The sequence below is a fragment of the Malaya genurostris genome, chromosome 1 (genome assembly GCF_030247185.1).
Source record: "Malaya genurostris strain Urasoe2022 chromosome 1, Malgen_1.1, whole genome shotgun sequence".
NCBI lineage: Eukaryota > Metazoa > Arthropoda > Insecta > Diptera > Culicidae > Malaya > Malaya genurostris.
In genome coordinates this window covers 11,574,190-11,598,825 of record NC_080570.1, presented here as the reverse complement: position 1 = coordinate 11,598,825, position 24,636 = coordinate 11,574,190, and the positions used below count along the sequence as shown (strand labels likewise).

The following is a 24,636-nucleotide window of genomic DNA, read 5'->3' as shown; positions in this document are numbered from 1 at the left end:
TAAAGATAGTGAAATTGGTTATGTGCCCTAGCACAAAATGAGGTTAACCCCTAAATGACCATCTGAATCGACCAGTATTAGTCGAAACTTGTTTTCGTTCGGCACGTCAGGAAAGACTTAGCACTTCGGTGCTTATTACAAGTGTGTTGCAAATAGCAATAACTTTACGTCTGCTTAGCGGTTCAAATTGAACTGTTTAAGTTCGCAGTAAGCAGTTCAATTTGAACTGCTCTGCACTGACGAGTCTAAGACGAAACGTAAAGATAGTGAAATTGGTTATGTGCCCTAGCACAAAATGAGGTTAACCCCTAAATGACCATCTGAATCGACCAGTATTAGTCGAAACTTGTTTTCGTTCGGCACGTCAGGAAAGACTTAGCACTTCGGTGCTTATTACAAGTGTGTTGCAAATAGCAATAACTTTACGTCTGCTTAGCGGTTCAAATTGAACTGTTTAAGTTCGCAGTAAGCAGTTCAATTTGAACTGCTCTGCACTGACGAGTCTAAGACGAAACGTAAAGATAGTGAAATTGGTTATGTGCCCTAGCACAAAATGAGGTTAACCCCTAAATGACCATCTGAATCGACCAGTATTAGTCGAAACTTGTTTTCGTTCGGCACGTCAGGAAAGACTTAGCACTTCGGTGCTTATTACAAGTGTGTTGCAAATAGCAATAACTTTACGTCTGCTTAGCGGTTCAAATTGAACTGTTTAAGTTCGCAGTAAGCAGTTCAATTTGAACTGCTCTGCACTGACGAGTCTAAGACGAAACGTAAAGATAGTGAAATTGGTTATGTGCCCTAGCACAAAATGAGGTTAACCCCTAAATGACCATCTGAATCGACCAGTATTAGTCGAAACTTGTTTTCGTTCGGCACGTCAGGAAAGACTTAGCACTTCGGTGCTTATTACAAGTGTGTTGCAAATAGCAATAACTTTACGTCTGCTTAGCGGTTCAAATTGAACTGTTTAAGTTCGCAGTAAGCAGTTCAATTTGAACTGCTCTGCACTGACGAGTCTAAGACGAAACATTTTTCATTGTTTTTGTTTTAATTTTTTTATTGTCTCGAGCTTCAATTTTTCAAATTGAAATTCTTTCCAATATCGACTCCAACCTTTTTGGTACCTTCATTTCAACTCCAGTTTCTTTTGTATCTTAAACCTCTTTTGTGCCTAAAACTAAATTCAACTTCTTTTTCTTCTTTAAATTCAACCTGACTTCAACTTATGTATCTTCAACTTCATTCATATCACGAATTTAAACTTTGCTTCTTATTTCGAACTTCAACTCCAACTTCTTTTGTAACAGATCGGCTGAAAAGTTCGTATCGTTTCTATGAGAGGGCGCCACTAGAATTAAATCCATACCATTTTCAGTTAGTACCAACCTTCAAAAGACACGCGTATAAATTTGACAGCTGTCTGATTATTAGTTTGTGAGATATTGCATTTTGAGTGAAGCTACTTTTGTTATTGTAAAAAAATTTAAAAAAAGGAATTTCGTGTGTTGATGAAACACTACTTTTTGATGAAAAAAAAGTGCCGCCGATACCAAAAAATGGCTTGATAAGTGTTATCCAGACTCTGCACCGGACGAAGCAACAATTCGTAAGTGGTTTGCAAAATTTCGTACTGGTCATATGAGCACCGAAGACGATGAACGCAGTGGACGTCCAAAAGAGGCTGTTACCGATGAAAATGTGAAAAAAATCCACAAAATGATTTTCAATGACCGTAAAGTGAAGTTGATCGAGATAGCTGACACCCTAAAGATATCAAAGGAACGTGTTGGACATATTATTCACGAATATTTGGATATGAGAAAGCTTTGTGCAAAATGGGTGCCGCGTGAGCTCACAATCGATCAAAAACAACAACGAATTGATGATTCTTAGCAGTGTTTGGAGCTGTTATATCGAAATAAAACCGATTTTTTTCGTAGATATATAACAATGGACGAAACATGGCTCCATCACTTCACTCCGGAGTCCAATCGACAGTCAGCTGAGTGGACTGCACGCGATGAACCGAACCCAAAGCGTGGAAAGACTCAACAATCGGCCGGTAAGGTTATGGCGTCTGTATTTTGGGATTCGCATGGTATAATAGCGTTATTAGAGCGTTTGAAGGACGAAATTTCAAAAAAACGGCCTCATTTGAAGAAGAAAAAAGTTTTGTTTCATCAAGACAATGCACCGTGTCACAAGTCGATGAAAACCATGCTGAAATTGAACGAATTGGGTTTCGAATTGTTCCCTCATCCACCGTATTCTCCAGATTTGGCCCCCAGTGACTTTTTCCTGTTCTCAGACCTCAAGAGAATGCTCGCTGGTGAAAAATTTAGAAGCAATGAAGAGATAATCGTTGAAACTGAGGCCTATTTTGAGGCAAAGGACAAATCGTACTACAAAAATGGTATCGAAAAGTTGGAAGATCGCTATAATCGCTGTATCGCCTCTGATGGCAATTATGTTGAATAATAAAAACGAATTTTGGCAAAAAAAAAATGTATGTTTCTATTAAACGATACGAACTTTTCAGCCGAACTGTTATTTCACTGAAACCGTACCATGTGAGCTCGGCTATTACTGTTAGATGGTTTATTTTATTAACGATTGAGGATATATCGGTCTGATTTTACAATGCTTAAAGAGACAAAGTTGAGTTGGCAATTGTGTTCGATGAAATCTCTTTTTGAGTCGTGCAAAAACATACGATTTTTATTAACAAAGTTGAAGCGGAACTCGAGTGGCTGCTCTAGAATTTTTAATATGCAATATTTCATAAAATTTTAGTGAAATATTAAGGCCCTTGAGGTAGAGTTATAATATAGATGGTCCTAAGTGGCTACCTTGAGGCTCACTAGCTTTACCAGCTTTACCAGCTGTACACTCTCCAATTTCACAAATGATTAGATATGACTGGAGCCTGTTAAGCCACTAATGCTAAGAACTGCTGCCAGTAAATGTGAATTTCATTCATTTTTCATGTAAATTTTTGAACTACTGTTCAATTTATCTCAAATCTTAGCAATCGACATGAACAAATGTCAAATACAGATATCACCAGAAAGCTGGAATACTCTCCGGCATCGGTTTTTCCCACGGTCCTGGTCCACTGTCGCATGCACCAGACTCTCGCCTCGATCGAGTATCGCCTCACGGGAGGCAACAAATGTGATTAATCTACTATCAGTTTCCGGTTCAAGCCACGCGATGCATCTCCTCCTTCGGACAGGCAAACACAAACTCGAAGGAAACTTTCAAGGCTGACCGCCCGGAGCATTAAATCATTCATTCTCTTGATCCGGGAGTAGCAACGAAACAGTTGCGTGTTTCTGCCTTTTTTGTTTTAACTTTTGCATTTGGCTTGGTGATTGCACGGATCGGAACTGACACAGGATTGTTTTTATTAGCCATACAGTAACCACCAGTCACAACAATATGTGACTTGTCATATTGAGCTTGAGCTAAGTAAAATCTTATGTGGTTTTTGGAGGCTGGAATGCTATTTGACTCACTTAAATTTTGATTTAAAAACTTCTCCAAAGCAAAGTGACTCATTTTGCGAAACGGTTTTCATTTAAATTGATCGACGAGCTTCCTCTCTAGTAGAGAATTTATTTAACTTTAGTGAATCGCCCTATAAATTTATTCAACAAGTGTCTCAATCCTCGATTTTACAGGGTGATTTTTTAAGAGCTTGAGAACTTTTTTAAACAATAAAACGCATAAAATTTGCAAAATCTCATCGGTTCTTTATTTTAAACGTTAGATTGGTACATGACATTTACTTTTTGAAGATAATTTCATTTAAATGTTGACCGCGGCTGCGTCTTAGGTGGTCCATTCGGAAAGTCCAATTTTGGGCAACTTTTTCGAGCATTTCGGCCGGAATAGCCCGAATTTCTTCGGAAATGTTGTCTTCCAAAGCTGGAATAGTTACTGGCTTATTTCTGTAGACTTTAGACTTGACGTAGCCCCACAAAAAATAGTCTAAAGGCGTCAAATCGCATGATCTTGGTGGCCAACTTACCGGTCCATTTCTTGAGATGAATTGTTCTCCGAAGTTTTCCCTCAAAATGGCCATAGAATCGCGAGCTGTGTGGCATGTAGCGCCATCTTGTTGAAACCACATGTCAACCAAGTTCAGTTCTTCCATTTTTGGCAACAAAAAGTTTGTTAGCATCGAACGATAGCGATCGCCATTCACTGTAACGTTGCGTCCAACAGCATCTTTGAAAAAATACGGTCCAATGATTCCACCAGCGTACAAACCACACCAAACAGTGCATTTTTCGGGATGCATGGGCAGTTCTTGAACGGCTTCTGGTTGCTCTTCACTCCAAATGCGGCAATTTTGCTTATTTACGTAGCCATTCAACCAGAAATGAGCCTCATCGCTGAACAAAATTTGTCGATAAAAAAGCGGATTTTCCGAATGGACCACCTAAGACGCAGCCGCGGTCAACATTTATGAAATTATCTTCAAAAAGTAAATGTCATGTACCAATCTAACGTTTAAAATAAAGAACCGATGAGATTTTGCAAATTTTATGCGTTTTATTGTTTAAAAAAGTTCTCAAGCTCTTAAAAAATCACCCTGTATAACCGTACACTCGATTCCTTTAGACTTATTGTCAGATGAAACAATCAAACAAATTTCAATACGATCCATTCGAATAAACGGGTTTTGAACGATTGCCAATTTAGTGAAATGACTTTCGGTAAAAAAATTGACAAAACGAGTTTCAGTAAAATAGCTTTCCACGGGGATGTTTTTTATTGAAAAGATTCGCTTTGGGAAACGGTTTTCACTAAAATGACTTTCGACGAAGTGGAGAGGAGCTTCCATTTCCCTCCTGCGAGGATTGAGGGGCAGTTTGTTCGCGGTTCGTCTCGTCATCAATTGCCGCATCGGTGGTATTGTTGTGGATTTCGTTGCTAGTTGCTGTAGATGCGCCTTGTTGTACATTGGTTGCAGTTGCTGGTTTGTTGGAAGGTAAGTTGTTAACTGCAGCTGGTGTACTTTGTTCTATAGGGGAAAATTTGGATGGTTTCGTTGAAGGGGATGCTTCACTGTTGTTAGTGACTGTCACAGGTGTACTGGGGTTGCTTGGGGTTGGTGTAAAGGAAGCACCGTTGTTCTTTGGTGTGGTTGTCTCCTTGTCCAGTTTATCACATGGCTTACCGTAGTGAACAGCTTTTTAGCAATATTGACATGTGGCTAACTGATTGTCATAGGTAACAAGTGATTTGCACGGTATTCTTGTATTCTGACCGAATGTCACATAAGAAGGTATAGGCCTCCTCAAGCGCATGCGTAACAAACGTACCCCATTTAGAATACCGGGGAGAAAGTTCTTCCACTTTTCTTTTTCGATAGAGAGAATCTCTCCGTATTGGGACATAGTTTTGCGAATATAAGAATCGGTGACGCTTGAATGAAGATCATGCACACGCACTTCTATAGCACTATCATCCATATATACTGGAATGTTGTACTTAATGTTCTCGTGCTCCACATAGTGCACATTATTATTGTCTTTTGCAAATTGAATTGCATCCAACTCTTTATAAAACAGGATGTAAACAACATTATTCGTCTAATTGCATTAAAGTAAATGCACACGTTTAATGTCAAGATGCATTTGCTTCTTAAGCAAACCTTAAAGTTCTCGTATCGAAGATCGAATTTTGCACTGCCTGAAGTCAACAGCAGCTGTGTTCTTTCGTGTCGGCGGTAGCTTTTGTTCGTTTGGTTCACTCATTTCAAGGTCGTTCTATTGTTCATTACACAATACTGTACTTGGATTCTTCCGTCCCGAACGTAAGCGGTTTTGTTATTTCGACTGACTTGGATGAGATGTGAAAGCGAACTGGATATGACCAGTTTGACGAAATGGCTTCCGATGATAATTCATTTGATAAAGTTTTTTTTTGTGAAATAATCTTCGGTGAAACGGTATTCACAGATATTACATAGTTAACGAAAAGCTTTCGATGAAGTGATTTTTGGGTGAAACGATTCCCGGTAAAACGGCAACAGTTTTTGGGTAAATGACTTTCACTGTAAAGGGGTCAATTTAGGAAACGGTTTCCGTTAAATGACTCATCAGATAAAACGTCATTCGACGATGACCCATTTTACTAAACGGTTTTTGGTGAAATGACTTCCGACGAAACGTCTTTCGACACAAAAATCCGTTTGACGAAACGGCTTCCGGTAAACTGCGAAACTGTTTCTTCAAAATTAGCCGTTTTACGAAATAATTTTCGGTCGGTTTTGGTCAACATGACCAGTTTGACAAATCGTCCTTCGGCGATGATTCATTGGATGGAACTTTCGTTAGCGGTATAATTTTCGTGAAACACCTTTCAGTAACGGAACAGCTTCCGGTAAAATGTTTTTTTTTTAACTTTTGACGAAATGACTTTCGACGATGAGCTTTTTTTTTCTTCATTTATTTTAACCCGGCTTTAACCTTTCTGGTCGTTCACCTAGACCATTTTGATGAAATGGTTTTTTCTTTTGCGATATGGCTTTCGATGTAATGTAATGACTCATTTGACGGAAAAGGCTTTCGAAGCAGTGGCTTTCTGCGAAACAGCTTTCGTTAATATGGCAAATTTTAGGAAACGATTCTCTTAACAATGATGACCTATTTGATTGACGAAACGACCTTCGACGATGACTATTTCGATGGAATAATATATTTCAACGATGACCCTTTTGACGAAATGGATTTGGTGAAATAACTTTTGGGAAAATTGCTTGCTGCGAAATTGTCTCGTCAAAACGAGCCGTTTTACGACACAGTTTTCGGATTTTGTCAATGATGATTTATTTGACGAAGTGTTTTTTTTTCAGTGAAATTATCTTCAATGAAACGTTTGTGAAACGCTTGCTGTTAAAATGACCCATTTGACGAAATGACTACTATAAATGACGCTTACTAACGACGCTTATTTATAGTATTTTTCAAGAACTTGACCTAAGAATGACATTACTTATAATTCGTATGTTTGTATTTTAATTTGTAAGTACTAAAGACTGTCTAAGAAAGTATGGACGCACTTTGATTTCGCTGTAAATAATTTACAAGTGTTAGATATTCAAATTTTATTCGATATACTGATAATATTAGACTACAACAACAGAATATTATTCTCAACATTTGCTACCTAGCCATTGTAGACTAGCTGGCGCACCTTCTTGCGAACGTTCCTCATTAAATTCCGTACAGACTTCTTGGCGACAAGTTTTAACACTTTTTCCGATCTTTTTCGAACTGTTGAATGGTTTCGGCTGCCGAGACATGCTTCCTGAGATGTGCCTTCGTTAATGCCCGAAATTCCGCAATTGGTCGAAGTTGTGGGCAATTTGGTGGATTCATGTCTTTTGGGACGAAAGTGACATTTTTGGTAGTATACCGTTCTACCGTTGATTTCGAGTAGTGGCAAGAAGCAAGATCTGACCAGAAGACAACAGGATCCTTGTGGCTTCGAATCATGGGTAGAAGTCGTTTTTGTAAACATACCTTGATGTATATTTCGCTGTTCATTGAAGCAGTGGTGATGAAGGGTTTCGAAATCTTACCGCAGCTACAAATTGCTTGCCAGACCATAGCTTTCTTACCAAATTTTTCGACTTCAATCGATGTCTCGGACTGGTTTAACACTTGCCCTTCTCGCACCGTATAATATAGTGATCCCGGCAAGGATTTGTAATCGACTCCATGATTATGCAGTTCAAATTTCCAGCAAGAATCGTATTATACAGCTTTCGAACCCTCGGCCTGATCGATGCTTCTTGTTTCGGACTACGTTTTGGTTGTTTCTGCTTTTTATAGGTTCGAAGATTCAAACGTTCTTTAGCACGAAGAACATTTGACTTCGAAGTGCCCACTTCTTTGGCCACATCCCGAACTGAAAGCTCCTTTTTTTGCTCGAACGTCTTCAGTATACGTTTATCCAACTGAGGGTTAGCAGGACCTTTTTCGGTTTATCCTCAAAGGTGTTATCCTCACCGAACTTCCTGATTGCATTTCGCACGGATTTTTCACTTACTCCTTCCATTTTTGCTTTCTTTCTCAGTGACAGTCCGCGTTCTGTGCACCATTTGTACACAATTTTTCGACGTTGTTCTGCTGAAAGTCCACGCATTTCAAAACAAACTAATGAAAACGAATAAACAACTGCACAAGTGATTAGAGAAAAGTGTAAACCACAGGACGCAGCCATAAAAATTGACAGATTCAGAACCATTGCGAAATGGCAGCGGTTTTTGGTTGCGTCCATACTTTCTGGGACAGTCTTTAAGTATATTATGTTAGTTTGTAAGTGTACCTTGTATTTAATTATAATTAATTAATGTATCAGTTGGATGTGATTATCTGTTGGTACAAAAGATGAGGAGATTTTATGCCTACTGGAGAGAGAGAGAGAGATTTAATAAGTATCATCTACAGTGGGCTTTTCCCTGCTCCAAATAAATAAATAAAATAAATGACTTTCGGTGAAATGGTTCGATGAAATGAATTTTTGCGAAATTATTTTTTATCAAAAAGGGCCTTCTTCCATATGATCCATTTGACAAAACAGCGAAACGGTATTAAGTTATACTAAATGATTCCCCTTACGATGATTCATTTGACGAAACAGTGACTGTCGGTGCAACAACAATTGGATCAAGGGCTATTTTCAGAAACGGGCTATTCAGCGAAACCCTTTTTTTTTAAATAATAATTCTTCTGACGAAACATCTTTTGGTGAAATGGGATTCGCTGAAATGGTCCATTTGACGAAACGGCATTTGTTATTATGACCCATTTGATGAAAGTGCTTTCGTAAAAAAGCCCATTCGACAAAATAGTTTGTTTCGAAAAAAAAATCTACTGCTGTTCTTTTTGATGAGACTGTTTTCGGTGAAACGTTCTTAGGTGATATTGTTTTTGCCAAAACGACCGATTTTACGAGGCGTTTTTTTTTGCGAAATAATTTTATTCCGTTAAAATAACCCATTTAACGGAATGATTTCTGACGATAAACCATTCGACGAAGCGGCTTTCGGTGAAATAATTTTTAGATTATCGTTGAAATACCCATTTGACGACGATGACTTATTTGACGAAACGGTTTGTGGCGTAATGACTTTCGGCCAAACAGTTATCGGAACGAATGGGCGTTGTTTCTTACAGGAATATTCTGATTTGGTGTCCGAGTCTGGAGAAATGACAATCAATTGAGAATAGCTAGAATATTTTAACAGATTTACACATAAAATCTCGACATAACAGTATGTTCGCACATATTTTACCATAGCAATTGCAAAGCACGCTTTGATTAGGCGAACAAGGAAAAAAACCGCTGCATCTTTTGCAATAAAAATGCTGTTGTTTTGAACCCTGTTCGACGATGTTGTTGTTGTTGTTATCGCATCAAAGCAACCAAAGCTCGGCAAAATTCCATTTTTTTCCATCCATCCTACTCGACATTTCTTCACTGATAAGATAAAACTGACGACTGGTGCGGTACACATACAATGAAACCCACACTTACAGTTTGCACACCCTAAACCCCTTGGCAAACCACCGAAGTATCAGACTCTGGAGTTGTGGTGGTGGTGGTGGTGGAGGCTCACTTATCTCTTAGTTCGCTAGACTAGGCCACTGAATAGTCATAACAACACGCCCGATATCGGCCCCAAGTCGAATTACTTGACATTTCGTGTTGGTTTGGTTTTCGTGAAGAGAAAAAAAAACGAATTATTCCTGTGATTTTTGAAGTGGATTTTTCCAGTGACGTAAAAACTCGTACCAAACCGTCATCTTATGTGTGTTGTCGCGTATTCATCAAACGTGATCAAATATTTACCTTCATCACCTCTTCGGAAACATAGTTTTTTACGACACGGAAAGAGACACTGAAAGTGAGTTTATTTTATTTTTTATTTAATCATCTGCCTGCATTAGCTGGGTCGATCCCAAATCGTGTTCAGGAATTACCATGTCAATTAAAGCCACGGACGTGTCATTTCTAACTTTGCTATGGAAACGCATGGCATACTGCGTGACATTGGTGGAGCAGAATTAGTACGAGCACGAGATGTTCCGTTGACTGACGACTGACGTCTTCGAGGTTGAAACGTGATTTTTTGTCTACTATTGTTTACCGTAAGTTTTCCTCCAGTGGGAGCTGAATCATCGTCTTTCGATACTATGTAGCCAAAGGTAAACGCGTGTAGCCACATCCATTGACTGGATTACTGGAGGTTTTGCGTTAGATGCTCCATAGTTTGAAATATTTCCAAACGATTTCCAATTGTTTTGGGTATTTCAGAAACCCCTAAAAGTCTCCTCTTTGCACAGTACGGAGCTTTATCGAAAGCTTGCCCTTGCCAAAAATTACTTCTGATTAGCGTCGAGTATGATTTCGTTTTAAAAAGCTGCAAAATCGTTCAATTATGACAATCTAATCTCATTCGAATGATAAAGAATTTAATCTATGAAAAATAGCCATGGTATGGTAGACCTTAAAATAATGGTTACCCGATTTTTTTTTACTAAGCCTTCAGCAGATGGCCATTTTTTTCCTCCTAATAAAGTGGTTCGACGTCAGTCACTGCGTCAATCAAGAAAACGCATAATGTATACAATTTTCCGGTAACATAAATAACCGAAAATTATTGCATCGCAGCAAGCGTTCACCCAAAATTAGTTTCAGTATAGAAATTAGGCGTGAGAAGGGTTGCAAGTGTTTATTATCTTTCTGCTAGGCCATGCGCTGCTCCAGACGTTGGTCGGACGAAACCAAAATGAAATCAAACCGGCGCGACATTTGTTTGTTTTTGTTTCTTCCAAAGAACCGCGCCTACTGTGTTTCACTAGATCCGGTGTATCGTCGAATAGAATTGTGACGTTACCGGAGTTCGTCACGGAGAAATTCTTCCGAATGTTTAATTTTGAATCTAAAAACACTGATTTTTGAAGAATCCGAGCATTGAACTTAAACATCGAAGAGAATCAAGTTTGAAGAAGGAAGAGTGTAAGAAATATCATATAAGATTACATCTTTGTATAGAAATACTTCTAAAAGACTTTCAGTGCGTGTAGTAAAAAAGATGGTAAAAATTGAGTCTGGTCGAATTTGGAACCCCTTTTTTATTAAAAACTTCATAATAAAATAGCAACATAATAATACTGCATTGTTTTCAAAGACTAGAGTTAGAACTAAAACTTAAACCAAATTCTGAAACAAAACCAAAGCCTAACAACCCGAAAATTGAACATTGAGCTAAAACTAAAATTTGAATCAGATCTAAACTACATCAGAAAAAAACTAGACCTAAACCCAAAAACTACCAAACAAACACTACCTAAACCTAAATTGAACTGCCGAGTTTAGCACTAAGCAGTTTAATTTGAACTGCTCTGCACTGATGAGTCAAAGACAAAACGTAAAAATAATAAAAACGGTTATGTGCCCCAGCATAAAATTTGGCTAACCCCTAAATGTGCACAATAAAAGCTAAAAAATTAAAACTTAACAGAAAAAACTAAAAAATTAAAACTAAAGGAGAAAATATCCAATGACTAATTATGAAAAACTAATAACTTGAAATTAAAAATCATAAAAACAAAGCTAAAAACTATAGACTTAAAACCAAAAACTTAACCTTAAATCTAAAAATTAACTAAAAACTGAAGACTATAAACCGAAATATCATAGACTCAAAACTAGAACCTAATAAATAATAAATTAAAAATTAAAAAAAACTAAAAACTAAACTTGAACCTAAAATAAGAACTAAAACCTAAAAACTCAAAACTAATACCATCACTAATATCCAATAACTAACAACGAAAAACTAACTAAAAACTATTAACTATTAACTAATAAATAAAAACTAAAAATCTACACCTAAAAGCTGAAAACCAAATGCTAAAAACTAATAACAAATAATAAATTTCAACTAATACCAATAATTTAAAACTAAGATCTAAATATTAAAATTAATTGAAGTAAAAACCAAAATCTAAACCTAAAAATTAACTGAATACTAAAAATTAAAAACTAAACCCGAAAACTAAAAATTAACTTAATACTAAATACTATAAACTGAATATTGTATACTAACAACTTAAAACTAATAACTAAAACAAAAAAAAACAAATGCCTAAAATCAAAAGCTAGAAAATAAAACCGAATACTGTAGACTAAATACTGAAAACTAAAGACTGGAAGCAAAGACTTGAAATAAAAAAAACTGAAAGGTGAAAACTAATCGCCTAAAAACTTAAAACTAAAAACTGAGAACTAAAAGTTTACAACTTAAAAATAAAATCTTAAACTCAAAACTAAAAGTTGAAAGCTGAATACTAAAAACTAATAACATAACTAATAACGAAAAACTGAAAACTAAAGACTATACAGATAATTAGTGCCAAATAACTAATTACAAATAAATAATAATTATTACCTAATATTAATAACTTAAAGCTAAACATCAATCAAAAACTAAATCTCCAAACTATAAATTAACTAAATACTAAAAGCTATAAACTGAATATTATAGACTTATTATCTAAAACTAAAAGCTGTAAACTCAAAATTTAAAACTCAAAACCAAAAGCTAGAGCATAAAACTAAGAACTGAAAACTAAAAACCAAAGACTAAAATATGAAAAGCAAAAACTAAAACTAAATTAAACTAAACACCAAAAACTGAATACTTCAAACCAAGATAAATCATACAAATAAATACAAACTTATTTCTAAAAAGTAAAACCTAAAAACTGAAAACCTAAAGCTGTAAACTATAATCGAAAAGCTAGAAACTTAAAACAGAACTAGAAAACAAACAGGTAGGAAACTGAATACGGAAAATGGGAAACAAGTAAAATATGATTGGTGAACCGATTGTCTATCACGGCTATGAGCGAAATGAAGTAAAGAGAAATAGAAGAGAATAAAATCGATATAAGAACTAATAAAGTAACTAAATTTTTGTTTCAGAATTTAAACAAAAAACAAGAAACTAAACACTAGAAACTCATCACTAGGAGACGAAAACCAAAAAGCTTACTATTAAAAACTAAAAACTGTAATCTGAGAGCTTAGAACCAAAATCCAATTACTAAAACATAAACACAAAAAAGCAAATACCTATAAACAAAATTTAAGAGTTGAAAACTAAAAACATAAAACTTCTAGAAGCTAGAAACCCAGAAGCATAAACTAAAACTAAAATCTAAAAAAAAAACAAATTTAAAAACCATAAACTGAAATCTAAACCCGTAAAGCTGAGTCTAGTTCTACCAGATCTAGAATTTGAAATAAAACTAGTTCTAGATTAAAACATATCAAACCTAGAATTAAACAAACACTAAAACTAACGAAAAACTAAAAACTAGAACTAAAACCAGATAAACAACTGAAAAGAAGAACGACACCCAATAATGATAGTTAAAAAACAGACGAAAACGAAACCAAGAGTGAAAGCAATGACAATATTGAAAACAAATGTAAATACGAAAAACAGAAGACTAATAACTAATAATTCTAAGAACAAAAAACTGAAAGCTAAAAATAGAACTGAAAAAAAAAGGAAAAGGAAAACAAACTCCAGAGAAAAACACGAAAAAAAGCTGAAAACACGACCTAGAACCAATACAAAAACGGAACCGCGGAAAAAAGCATAGACGAATGAAAACAAAAACAATACTGATAACAAATGTGAAAACTAAAAACTAGAAAATAAATTCTAAAAACTATGAGCTAAAATCTGAAAATTAATCTACACTAATAACAAAAAGCTTAAATTTGAAATCTTGAACTGGAACTGGAAAAAAACGGAAAAGGAGAACGAACTTCAGAAAGAAAACAATTAGAAACTGAACCCTAAAACCTAGAAACTAAAATCTAATGAACTTATATAAACTAATAATAAGCCAAACACTGATAATTAGAACTGGAAGGAAAACAATAACGGAACCCAGAAAAAAGCGAACGAAAAAAACAATATTGAAAACTATAAACGAATACAAAAGCAATATTGAAAACAAATGCAAAAACTAAAAAGTAGAAAATAAATTTTAAAAACTGTAAATAAAATCTGAAAATTAATTTTAACTAATAACAAGCTTAAAACTTGAACTGGAACGAAAAAGAAGAACGAAACTCATAAGTATAGACGAAACTGCGAACGAAAACAAAAACAATATTGAAAACAAATGTAAAATTTAGAAACTGGAAAACAAATTCTAAAAACTATGAACTAAAATATGAAAATTAATCTAAACTAATAACAAAAAGTTTAAACTGGAACTAAATCAAAAACGAGAAAGGAGAACGAAATCCAGAAAAAAAGCATGGACGAAATCGCGAACGAAATCAAAAACAATATTGAGAACAAATGGAAAACATGAAAACTGTAAACTGAAACATAAAAACGGGAAATTCAAATCCAAGAACTAATCTAAAATAATGATAAAATGCTAATAACTGAAAATTAGAACTGGAATTGACAAAAACGGAAAAGAAAACAAACTCCAGAAAAAAAACAGATGAGAATGAAACGCAGAACGAAACGAGAAACAATATTAAACCTAAAACCTAGAAATCTTAAATTAATTCAAGCTAATAACAAAAAGTTAAAAACTGAAATCTTGAACTGGAACTAAAACAAAAACAAAAAAGAAGAGGAAATACATAGACGAAATCACGAATGAAAACAAAAGCGATATTGAAAACAAATTTAGAACCTGAAAAATATTGAAGCCTTACAACTGAAAACTAAAATCTAAAAACAAATCTAAACTAAAACAAATAGCTGAAAACTTGAACTAGAGCCAATACAAAAACGGAAAGCATAGACGAAGCCGCGAACGCAAACAAAAAGCTATATTGAAAACTGTAAACGAAAACAAAAAGAATATTAGAAATAAATGTAAAACCTAAAAACGAAAACCTTAAAAACTGGACACTAAAATCTTTAAACAAATCTAATCTAATAACAAAAAGCTGAAAACTGAAAACTTGAACGGAAACCAAATCAAGAACGGAAAAGAAAAACGAAATCCAGAAAAACAGAGACAAAACCGCGAACGTAAACAAAAGTAATATTAAGAACAAATGTAAAACCTGAACACTAGAAAGTGAAACCTATAAACTGAAAATTGAAACCTGAAAACAAATCTAATTTAAAAACAAAAAGTTAAATACTGAAAATTATAACTGAAACAAAAAATGAGAACGAAACCAAAAAAAAAGGTGTCGACGAAGACGAAACCGAGAATAACTAGCGGAGAAGTTCTCAATAAATAATGAAACAATACTTTCAGTAGAAGTTTTAGACCGCAAATTAATGTTGGACACTCGTTTCGGAAATCTGGTCCGGTTCTAAGACCGCGAGGTCGTGGAACTAAAAATCGGAAGTTTTATTTAAAAGATTTGTGAACGATTTTCGCAAACTGAAATGAATTGGATGAGGCATCTTTTGCCGATGATAACGCAAATAGGCGAATAATTTGTTGCTAGTTAGTTGCTAATAAGTTACCGTCATTTTGAATTTGTTGCTAATTTTTTTCTTATTTTTTCGAGTACTTCCCCAAGTTCGTATGAAGTTAATGAAGTACCTCTCCCAACTAAGCTTGAAAGCAAATCGAATTTGTTGCTTATTAGTTTCTAATAAGTTACGGTAATTTTGAATTTAATGCTCTTTTGTTTGGATACTTCACTAAGTTTATGTGAAGTTAACAAAGCCCCCCTCCCAAATATGCTTCAGAACAAATCGAATTTCAGTGGATAATTTGTTGTTAATTAGTTGCAAATTAGTTGGGGTAATTTTGAATTTGATGCTCAATTTTTCTTTTAATTTTTTGAGTAATTCGCTAAGTTTATATAAAGTTAACGAAGCCTCCTCCCAAATATGCTTCAGAACAAATCGAATCCCAGTGGATAATTTGTTGCTAATTAGTTGCAAATTAGTTGGAGTAAGTTTGAATTTGATGCACAGTTTTTTTTTAATTTTTTGAGTAAAGTTAACGAAGCCTCCTCCCTAATATGCTTCAGAACAAATCGAATCCCAGTGGATAATTTGTTGCTAATTAGTTGCAAATTAGTTGAAGTAAGTTTGAATTTGATGCTCAATTTTTTTTAATTTTTTGAGTAATTCGCTAAGTTCATATAAAGTTAACGAAGCCTCCTCCCAAATATGCTTCAGAACAAATCGAATCTTAGTGGATAATTTGTTGCTAATTAATTACGGTGGTGAGGAATGTGTTGCTTTTTTGTTTTTTCGAGTACTTCGCTAAGTTCATATGAAGTTCACTAAGAATCTTTCCTAAGTATGCTTGAAATCAAATCGAAACTTAGTGGATTCTTTGTTGGTAATTAGTTGCTAATTAGATACGATAATTTTGAATTTGTTGTTCAATATTTTTTTGAATTTGTTCTGAGTATTTCGCTAAGTTCATATAAAGTTAATGAAGCATCCCTTCAAACAAAACTTGAATACAAATCAAAATCCAGTGGATAATGTTTTGCTAATTAGAACTAAGTTATACAAGCAGATCAATTTGAACTGCTAGGAAAGTCGAAGACCCCAGACACAGAAAGAATGAAATGTATTTAATATACTGTATTATTAAATTTAATTCAAAAGTTAAGATTTTGCACATTCTTTTCCATTTTCTAGCTTTGAAGAATGGAATCGAATGAAGTGTAACATTCGGACCTCTTAGCTTCCGTACAGAAACTTTAGCCTTCGAGTATTGCCTCTCTTTCAAACTAAAAAGGCAAACACTGATAACAAAGTCGTGTCCACTTGAAGAAACAAAAAAAACAGAACAACACATTTTGACAAAGTTTCAGGTTACGAGTTGTCATGTGTTTCGAATTGCATCCCAGACTGTGTCTCAGGTTTTTTTTAGGTTGAATAAACCTTCCAACTGCTGCCTAAAAACGATCGGACTTTTCGTTTTTATTTTCAAACTTTCTTTAGCTTTGTTGTTGTTGTTGTTGTCTGAGTGCTGTCGCTCGATCTCAACTACCAAACCAACACACACACACACACACACACACACACACACACACACACACACACACACACACACACACACACACACAGCCGAAAAAAAAGTTCTAACCCTCCAGTGAGCGGTTTTGATACCTGTTACGGGCATACTCGCAAGTGAATTTCTCGTTGAATGGATGGAGTCCCGAAAAGGCAAAAAAAAAGTTCGATCATCTCATGGTCGAAGGTGCTTATTAGGCTCAATCACTTTCTTTGCTTGGGTTCTCGATCGAGTTCCATTCTAGTCGGACCTGAACCAACACAGCTAAGGGCTCCGCCGGTGGATTGAACTGTTTGACATGGTTTGTGTGTGTGAGTGGGAAAGGGAAACAAAAATTAGACAGGTTTAGCCGAATTTGACCCGTCGTCGTCGTCGTCAGCTGGTCCACAATTTGCGTAACCGAAGTCGATGCTGACGTTTCTCTGTCAGCCGGCAGTCAACAGCAGCAGTAATAGTAGTAGTAGTAGGCGATGAACGCAAATGCTGACAGTCTGCAAAAAAAAGCACCAGCAAACTGCTCGCCTGCTAGGATCTCCGGTCTCGGTAAGGATCCGCGGCGACACCTTCCACTTGTTCTCTATTTGCGTAGGCATGCAGCAAAGGGCACAGGCAGCCAACCGAAAATCCATTATTCCTCGGCAGACCGTCGTCGGTTTGTTTGTAGGGTCTTCGCCAACCGGGGGAAGAATACCAAAAAGGAAGCAGAAGCAGCGTGTGTGTGTAGATCGAGTAATGTTTAAAACTTACAAACACATTGCAAATAATAACACCGACCACCGTCTTCTCGTTCCCTGTCAGTGCCATTCATTGTCGGATTTGGCCGCCGACTGTTGTGCCTTATGTCTTTCCATCCCTGAAAAGTCATTACAGAAAAGTTCTGGGCCAGGGGGAAGATGGTGGTACGGATCAAAATGCGCCGGGCTCTCGGGTTTTGGTTCGGTTTCCGAAGGGATCCAGACAGAATTTTTAATTTATTTTTGTTCAGATCCTCATTCGACACGACGACACAAGCCGCCGCGAAAAGGTCCAAACCATGATCCAACGACCGGGCAAAGTAGGCGACGTAGGCTGGAACTGAAAGAAAAGAAAGACGAAAAGAATTAAACAGCGGGATAAGAACAAAGCATACGAATAAAAACCCGATTCAATTTCTAAACAAATCTTTGCCTTCCATTTCTCGAAGGAAGAGAGTTCTTGTTAGTTCAGAAATAAGAAGCGACGCGTAAATCAAACATATGTTGCTCGGAATAATTCTCGCATTGGGACGCGCTTTTCGTTGCCATGGTAGAGTATCACCGATTGGAAGCCCGGCGTAGGCGCGCTGCGCGCTGTTTGTGTAATACCTTGAGCAGCTCGATCAATCATCATCTCGTTCTAGCTAGCCGAACATCGAATTCTCGCATTTGCTCACTCGCCACCAGTCTAACGGTATGATTGCGACAGTATTAGACGCTCCGGTTGCGGACAGCCGATCGGTAAAGTTGCGAGGTGGCGATATCGCCACATTGGCTGCGCGCGGTGTCTTGTCAGTACCACCGTAGCCACAAGAAGCACCCACGCGCACAAACCGACAAACCACCGTGTGCAGTTCACTTTCGATCATACGCTGCGCCCAAACGTCGTCGTCGTCGTCTAGCCGTCCCGGGTCGGGTTCGATTACTCGTGGGCAGTGTATCGCGCGAAGCATGTGCTAAAACGGGGTCAGTTTGGGTTCGATTTGTTCTTGTTTTTTTTTCGCTTAGATTTTCGGATCGTTTCCCATGAATGCAACAACAGAGTATGCACCGGCCGTTTGTTTCAGATAATTTATATCCCGAAACACATGTTCCTTAATCTTGCCACTTTGCCCCGAATTTTGGTTGCTTTCCCCTTCCGCATTTTCCTGTGTATTATTCTTCGTTTTCGTGTCCCTTTCTCTCGCTTTTTTGTACTGTTCGCGTGAACAAATGAGGATGTTTAGAGGATTTAGAGGAAAACCAAATACATGAATCCGTACGAAGCTCGAAGATCCTCTGGCCGGGTCAGGTTCATTTCTGCGGCGTTCGCACAGGTGATGTTTGTGTTTGTATTGGATACTGATTTTTCTACCCCGGTCAAAGCATCGCCTGCTTTGGATTTTAGTCGGAAATTTAATCATAAAATAAATCTGATTTGAATTTCACGCTGGTTTTGAGTTCTTCTCAAAAAAAGATTCACAGTGAAAATCGTTTTTGGAATCGTAATTAAAAAATATGTGTTTTTCAAAAAATGTGAACAAAAATGAAAGTCTAATGGCCCTACAGACTGGTATTGAATCTTATCCGGATCCCAATTCCGGTTCCAGAGATGCAGTGATATGTGATATAGAAGATGTTACAAGCCAGTTGTCGTTTGGTCGAGTTCCGACCTGGAAGGAGCGTCCCAGTGTCAGTAGAATTGCAACATTTTGCCATGGCGAGTTCTTCTGAAACGGAATCGTCAATTTTTACAAAAGAAACATCTCATATCAATATCAAGACTTTGCTATGATTCCATAGCATGCTATTGAATTTCGTTTGAATCGAAAACTCGGTTACGGAGTTACAGGATTTTCTCGTGAATAGCTTAACCGATTTTCGCAAAACGGTCAGCAATCTTACGGTCCCTTACGAAATTCCGGAATTTGATCCGAATTCGATCTCCGGTTCTGGAGCTACCGGATGATGAGTGTTTAAATATTTCAAAAGTCGTTAAAAGAAGCTACGTTGGAATGGGGTAAAAATTATTCCTAACTGAGCTTCCAACGGCTTCAATTTGTAGGTCATATTAGTTGATGGACGAACTTCGGTTCGACTTTGGCTGCACCGGTGTCTGGATTCCGGTTTATTTTATTTTATTTCTGGAACAGGGAAAAGCCCACTGGAGATAAGTTATTATCAATCTATCACTATGTCTCCAGTAGGCATAAAACCTCCTCATCTTGAACAGCGATTGAACACAACCCGGCACATACTGACAAATGACTCATTGTGGCCATAGTTGGTTCTGGCGGCAGGAATGCGTAGGAAAGGATGAGGTCGAAGACAACGATGACGAATATCAAAATCAAGCAAACGTAACAGCTCCGAGCAATCAATTCGTGACTGGAGAAGATCAGCAATGAAAACTGCATTGAACACATTTCTGCGAACGGACAGTAGTAAAACGGACCAAAAGCACAATATAATGCTTTGAGGCAATATATGTTTTTGAAGTCTTTCGTCACACGAAAGACGAACCCTAGCAGTTTCGAGGCTTCTTGGGTTACCAGCGTTAGTGGTCAAAAACTCCAAAATGGAACTCTGATTTTTCAGCTAGACCGTTCGTCACAAACTTAGACTCAAATAAACTCCGTTTCCGAAATTACCGTGTGATGAGAGTCGAAAATGTGCAAAGCTTCGTCGCAATCTACAAAACAGGTCTTTACACTAGTAAAATTCATATGTCTTGTAAGTTGACATTCAAACAATTTTGAGTTTATTCCGCAATAAAACTAACAACAAACCCTCTCACTGAGGAAGGTTTCAACAGTGTTTAAACAGTGTTTAAAAAGTTGCATAAAGAGAGATTTGACTGTACCTAAAGTAATGAAAGTGATTCATTGTTATTGATAACTGTTTCTTAAGTACTGGGGCGGGGGTTTTGAGCCGGTGTAGAGGAAGTACCGTTGTGCTTGAGTGTAGATGCCTTCTTGTCCAGCTTGTCACAGGGTTAGTCAGTAGTCAGTAACGTCCTGACAATATAAGTCCTGTCTTACGGCCAGCTGATGACCGTAGGTGACAGATGGTTTACACGGAATTCGTGTGTTCTCTTCGAATGTCAAATAAGAAGGTATAACCTTCTATGGTGCATGCGTGACACACGCCACACGCCATTGAGTATACTATCTCTGATCGCATTCGTCAACAAAACCCAATCAAAACATGTAATTTTTAATATTGTCTATTTAGAATTCCAAAAAAATATGGAAATTTTTAAGTAGCGGGTTTATTCTGTTTTTTTTTTGACATGGTTTTTTTTGTTCAAAGCTTGAATGAACGAAATACACAGGGGAGACGAACCACGTAAAAAAAAATGCGCTATAAAACTAACATACTAGCGTAACATTGGAAATCTACGTAAAAAAAAGCGTTACTTCGTAAAAAAACGCAAAACTAAAAAAAATGTTTTGTTTTATTCCAGTATGCATGAAACGTCTAAATCTGGTGTAATCTCGAAAAAAAAATTTCTTTGAAAAAAATCGACTTTGGGATTCCGAAAATCGGAAGTTTCCCTTTAATGCCAGATGTCTTAGAAATGCATAAAACGTTAAAATATTGTGTAATCTAAAAATTTTTTTTTTCAAAAAAATCGAATTTGGGACTCCGATCGAAATATGTTTTTAATGCCAAACATCTCAGAATTGCATGAAACTTCCAGATCTGGTGTAACCTCCAAAAAAAATTTGGAGTGATCTAAAAAATCAAGCAGTTTCTTTTAGCATATTTTTCGAGCAGCTTCTCGAATAGTTTTCGAAAAGTTTTCCAAAATCTTTGTCTAGTACCTTCTCGAGCAGTTTCTTAAACCGTTTTTTAAGCAGTTTTTCGAGAAGTGGCAAACAGCCTTTTTATTTTTTAGCCTTTTTCAACCAGTTCTTCAAGTAGTATTTTTAAGGGAATTAATTACTTTAATTTAAAGTTTATTTATAGCCGGTTCGATAATTTTGAGCTGATTTTCGAGTAGTTTCGTAGTAATTTTTCTAGCAGTTCTCTGAACAAGTTATTTTAAGAAGTTTTTTAAGTCTTCTCTCGAGCAGTTTTCAAGCAGGATTTTCAGAAGATATTTCGGTAGGTTTTTCGAATATATTTTTCGAACAGATTTCCGAGCAGTCTTTTAGAGTTTTGGAGCAGGGTTTCTTTCAGCATATTTTTCGAGCACTTCAACGCTTTTCGAGTTTGTCAGAGCATCTTTTAGAGAAGTTTCTTCCCGAATGTTTTTCGAGAAGTTTCTTAAATAATTTTTCGAGTAGTTCCTCGAACAATTTTCTGAGCTGGTTTTTATGCAGATTTTCGGAAAAAATTGCTCCCATTTTTCTAGGAGTTTACCCGTTCTTCGTCCAGTTTTTCAAATTGCAATTTTGAACCGGGTTTCGAGTAATTTTTCTACTATTTTCTTGAGCAATTTATTTGGAGAAGTTTTTCGAGCAATTTTTTCGAATCGTCTATCGAACAGTTTTCAAGCAGGATTTTAAAGAGATATTTCAAGATGTATTTCGAGCGTTTTTTTGCAAGCAGTTTCTCGAGCAGAAAAATTGTTTTTCGAGTTTGCGAGCAGTTTTTTTTCCAGCATATTTTTCTAGCTGTTTTTCCATGCATTTATTCGCCGTTCGAAGCTACCTTTTCAGTATATTTTTCGAGCTGATTATCAATTAGTATTTTGAGTAGTTTTTCGAGTGGTTTTGAAAGCATTTTTTTCAAGCCGTTCCTCGAACAGTTTTTAGAGATGTTTCTTCCAGAATTTTTTTCAAGCAGTTTTCGAGATGGTTTTTAAATAGTTTTTTGAGTAGTTTCTCGAATAATTTTCTAAGCTGTTTCTAAGCAAATTTTCGAAAAAAATTGCTTCCATTGTTTTTCACCGTTCTTCGATCAGTTCTTTAAGTTGTAATTTTGAACCGGGTTTTGAGTAGTTTTTCTAGCATTTTCTTGAGCAAGTTATTTTAAGAAGTTTTTCAAGCAAATTTATTCGAGTTGTCAGTTTCTTGAAAAGTTTTCCTAGCAGTTTCTTGAGCAGATATTTTGAGAAATTTTCCGGGCATTTCTTTCGAATTGTTCCACGTGTAGTTTTTCAGAATGTTTTTTTGAGTAGTTTCTTTTAGCATATTTCTCGAGCAGCTTCTCTAGTAGTTTTCGGAAAGTTTTCTAAGATTTTTGCTCAAAACTTTCTCGAGCAGTTTGTTGAAATGTTTTTCAAGTAACTTTTCGAGAAGTGGCTTCTATTATATATTTTTCGAGTTTTTCTCTAGCATTTTCTTGACCAGTTCCTCAATCAGTATTTTTGATTTTCGGGTAGTTTTTGTAGTAGTTTTTCTTGCAATTTCCTTAGCAAATTATTTTTAGAAGTTTTTCGAGTCTTCTCTCGAGTAGTTTTCAAGCAGGATTTTAAGGAGATTTTTCGGTAAGTTTTTCGATTATTTTTTCCGAACAGTTTCCCAAGTAGTATAGCGAAAAATTTACTAAGCAGTGTTTTTTTAGTTTTCGAGCAGGGTATTTTTTCAGCATCGAATACTTTTTCCGTTTTTTTTTGTCGAACGGTTTTTTCAGTATTTATTTCGAGCTGATTTCGGCTTGTTTATCAAGTAGTATTTGGAGTAGATTTTCGAGAAGCAAATTTTTTCCAGTCGTTCCTCAAACAGTTCTTCGAGCTTGTCCGAGCAGCTTTTAGAGAAGCTTCGTCCAGAATTTTGTTCAAGCAGTTTTCGAGATGCTTTATAAGTAGTTTTTCCAGTAGTTTCACGAATAATTTGCTGAGCTGTTTTCAAGCAGATTTTCGAAAAAAAATTGCTTCCATTATTTTTGTTCGAGGAGTTCTTCGACCAGTTCATCAAGTTGTAATTTTGAACCGGGTTTCGAGTAGTTTTTTGAGCAGTTTTTCTAGCAATGTCCTGAGCAAGTTTTTTTGAGAAGTTTTTCGAGTCATCTCTCAGGCAGTTTTCAAACAGGATTTTAAGGAGATATTTCAAGCGTTTTTTTATGTAGTTTCTCGAGCAGTCTTGGGAAAACAATTTTTTTTCGAGTTTGCGAGCAGTTTTATATTCAGCATATTTTTCGAGCTGTTTTTGTATGCATTTATTCGAACGGTTTTTTCGAGCTGCTTTTTCAGTATATTTTTGAGCTTGTTTATCAAGTAGTATTTGGATTAGTTTTTCGAGAGGTTTTGGAAGCAATTTTTTCGAGCCGTTCCTCGAACATTCTTTCGAACAGCTTTTCGAGCTTGTCCATGCAGCTTTTAGAGAAGTTTCTTCCAGAATTTTTTTCAAGCAGTTTCGGGATACTTTTTAAAAAGTTTTTCGTTTAGTTTCTCGAATAATTTTCTGAGCTTTGTTTTAAGCAAGTTTTCTCCATTCCTCCATCATCCAGCAAATTGCTTCCATTATTTTTTTCGTGGAGTTTTTTTTAGCCGTTCTTCGACCAGTTCTTCAAGTTATAATTTTGAACCGGGTTTTGAGTAGTTTTTTTTTAGCAGTGTCTCGATCAAGTTATTTTAAAAAAAATTTCGAGTCGTCTCTCGAGCAGTTTTGAAGCAGTTTTTTGAGCAGGATTTTAAGGAAATGTTTCAAGAATTATTTTGAGCGTTTTTTTTTTTCAAGCAGTTCCTCGAGCAGTTCTTCAAGTTGTAATTTTGGTTTCGAATAGTTTTTTGAGCAGTTTCGACTCGACCTGGTTTCGAGCAGTTTTCATGCAGGATGTTAAGAAGATATTTCAAGATTTATTTCGATTTTTTTTCAAGCAGTTTCTCGAGCAGTTCTTCAAGTTGTAATTTTGAACCGGATTTTGAGTAGTTTTTTGAGCAGTTCCTTGAGCAA

At 36.2% G+C, this 24,636-nt stretch overlaps 1 protein-coding gene across 2 annotated transcripts in view; it reads left to right on the top strand.

Moving 5' to 3' along the window:
- LOC131432378 (ETS-like protein pointed) overlaps positions 1–24,636 on the top strand; it is a 351,236-nt gene that overhangs the window by 5,634 nt on the left and 320,966 nt on the right. Inside the window, exon 1 of one of the 2 annotated variants that reach the window (XM_058598617.1) lies at positions 9,818–9,931. The exons of the other annotated variant lie outside the window; for it this stretch is intronic. The gene's annotated coding sequence lies outside the window, so the exon portion shown is untranslated. Of the gene's footprint in view, positions 1–9,817; positions 9,932–24,636 lie in introns of those variants that run through there. 2 annotated transcript variants of the gene reach the window in all.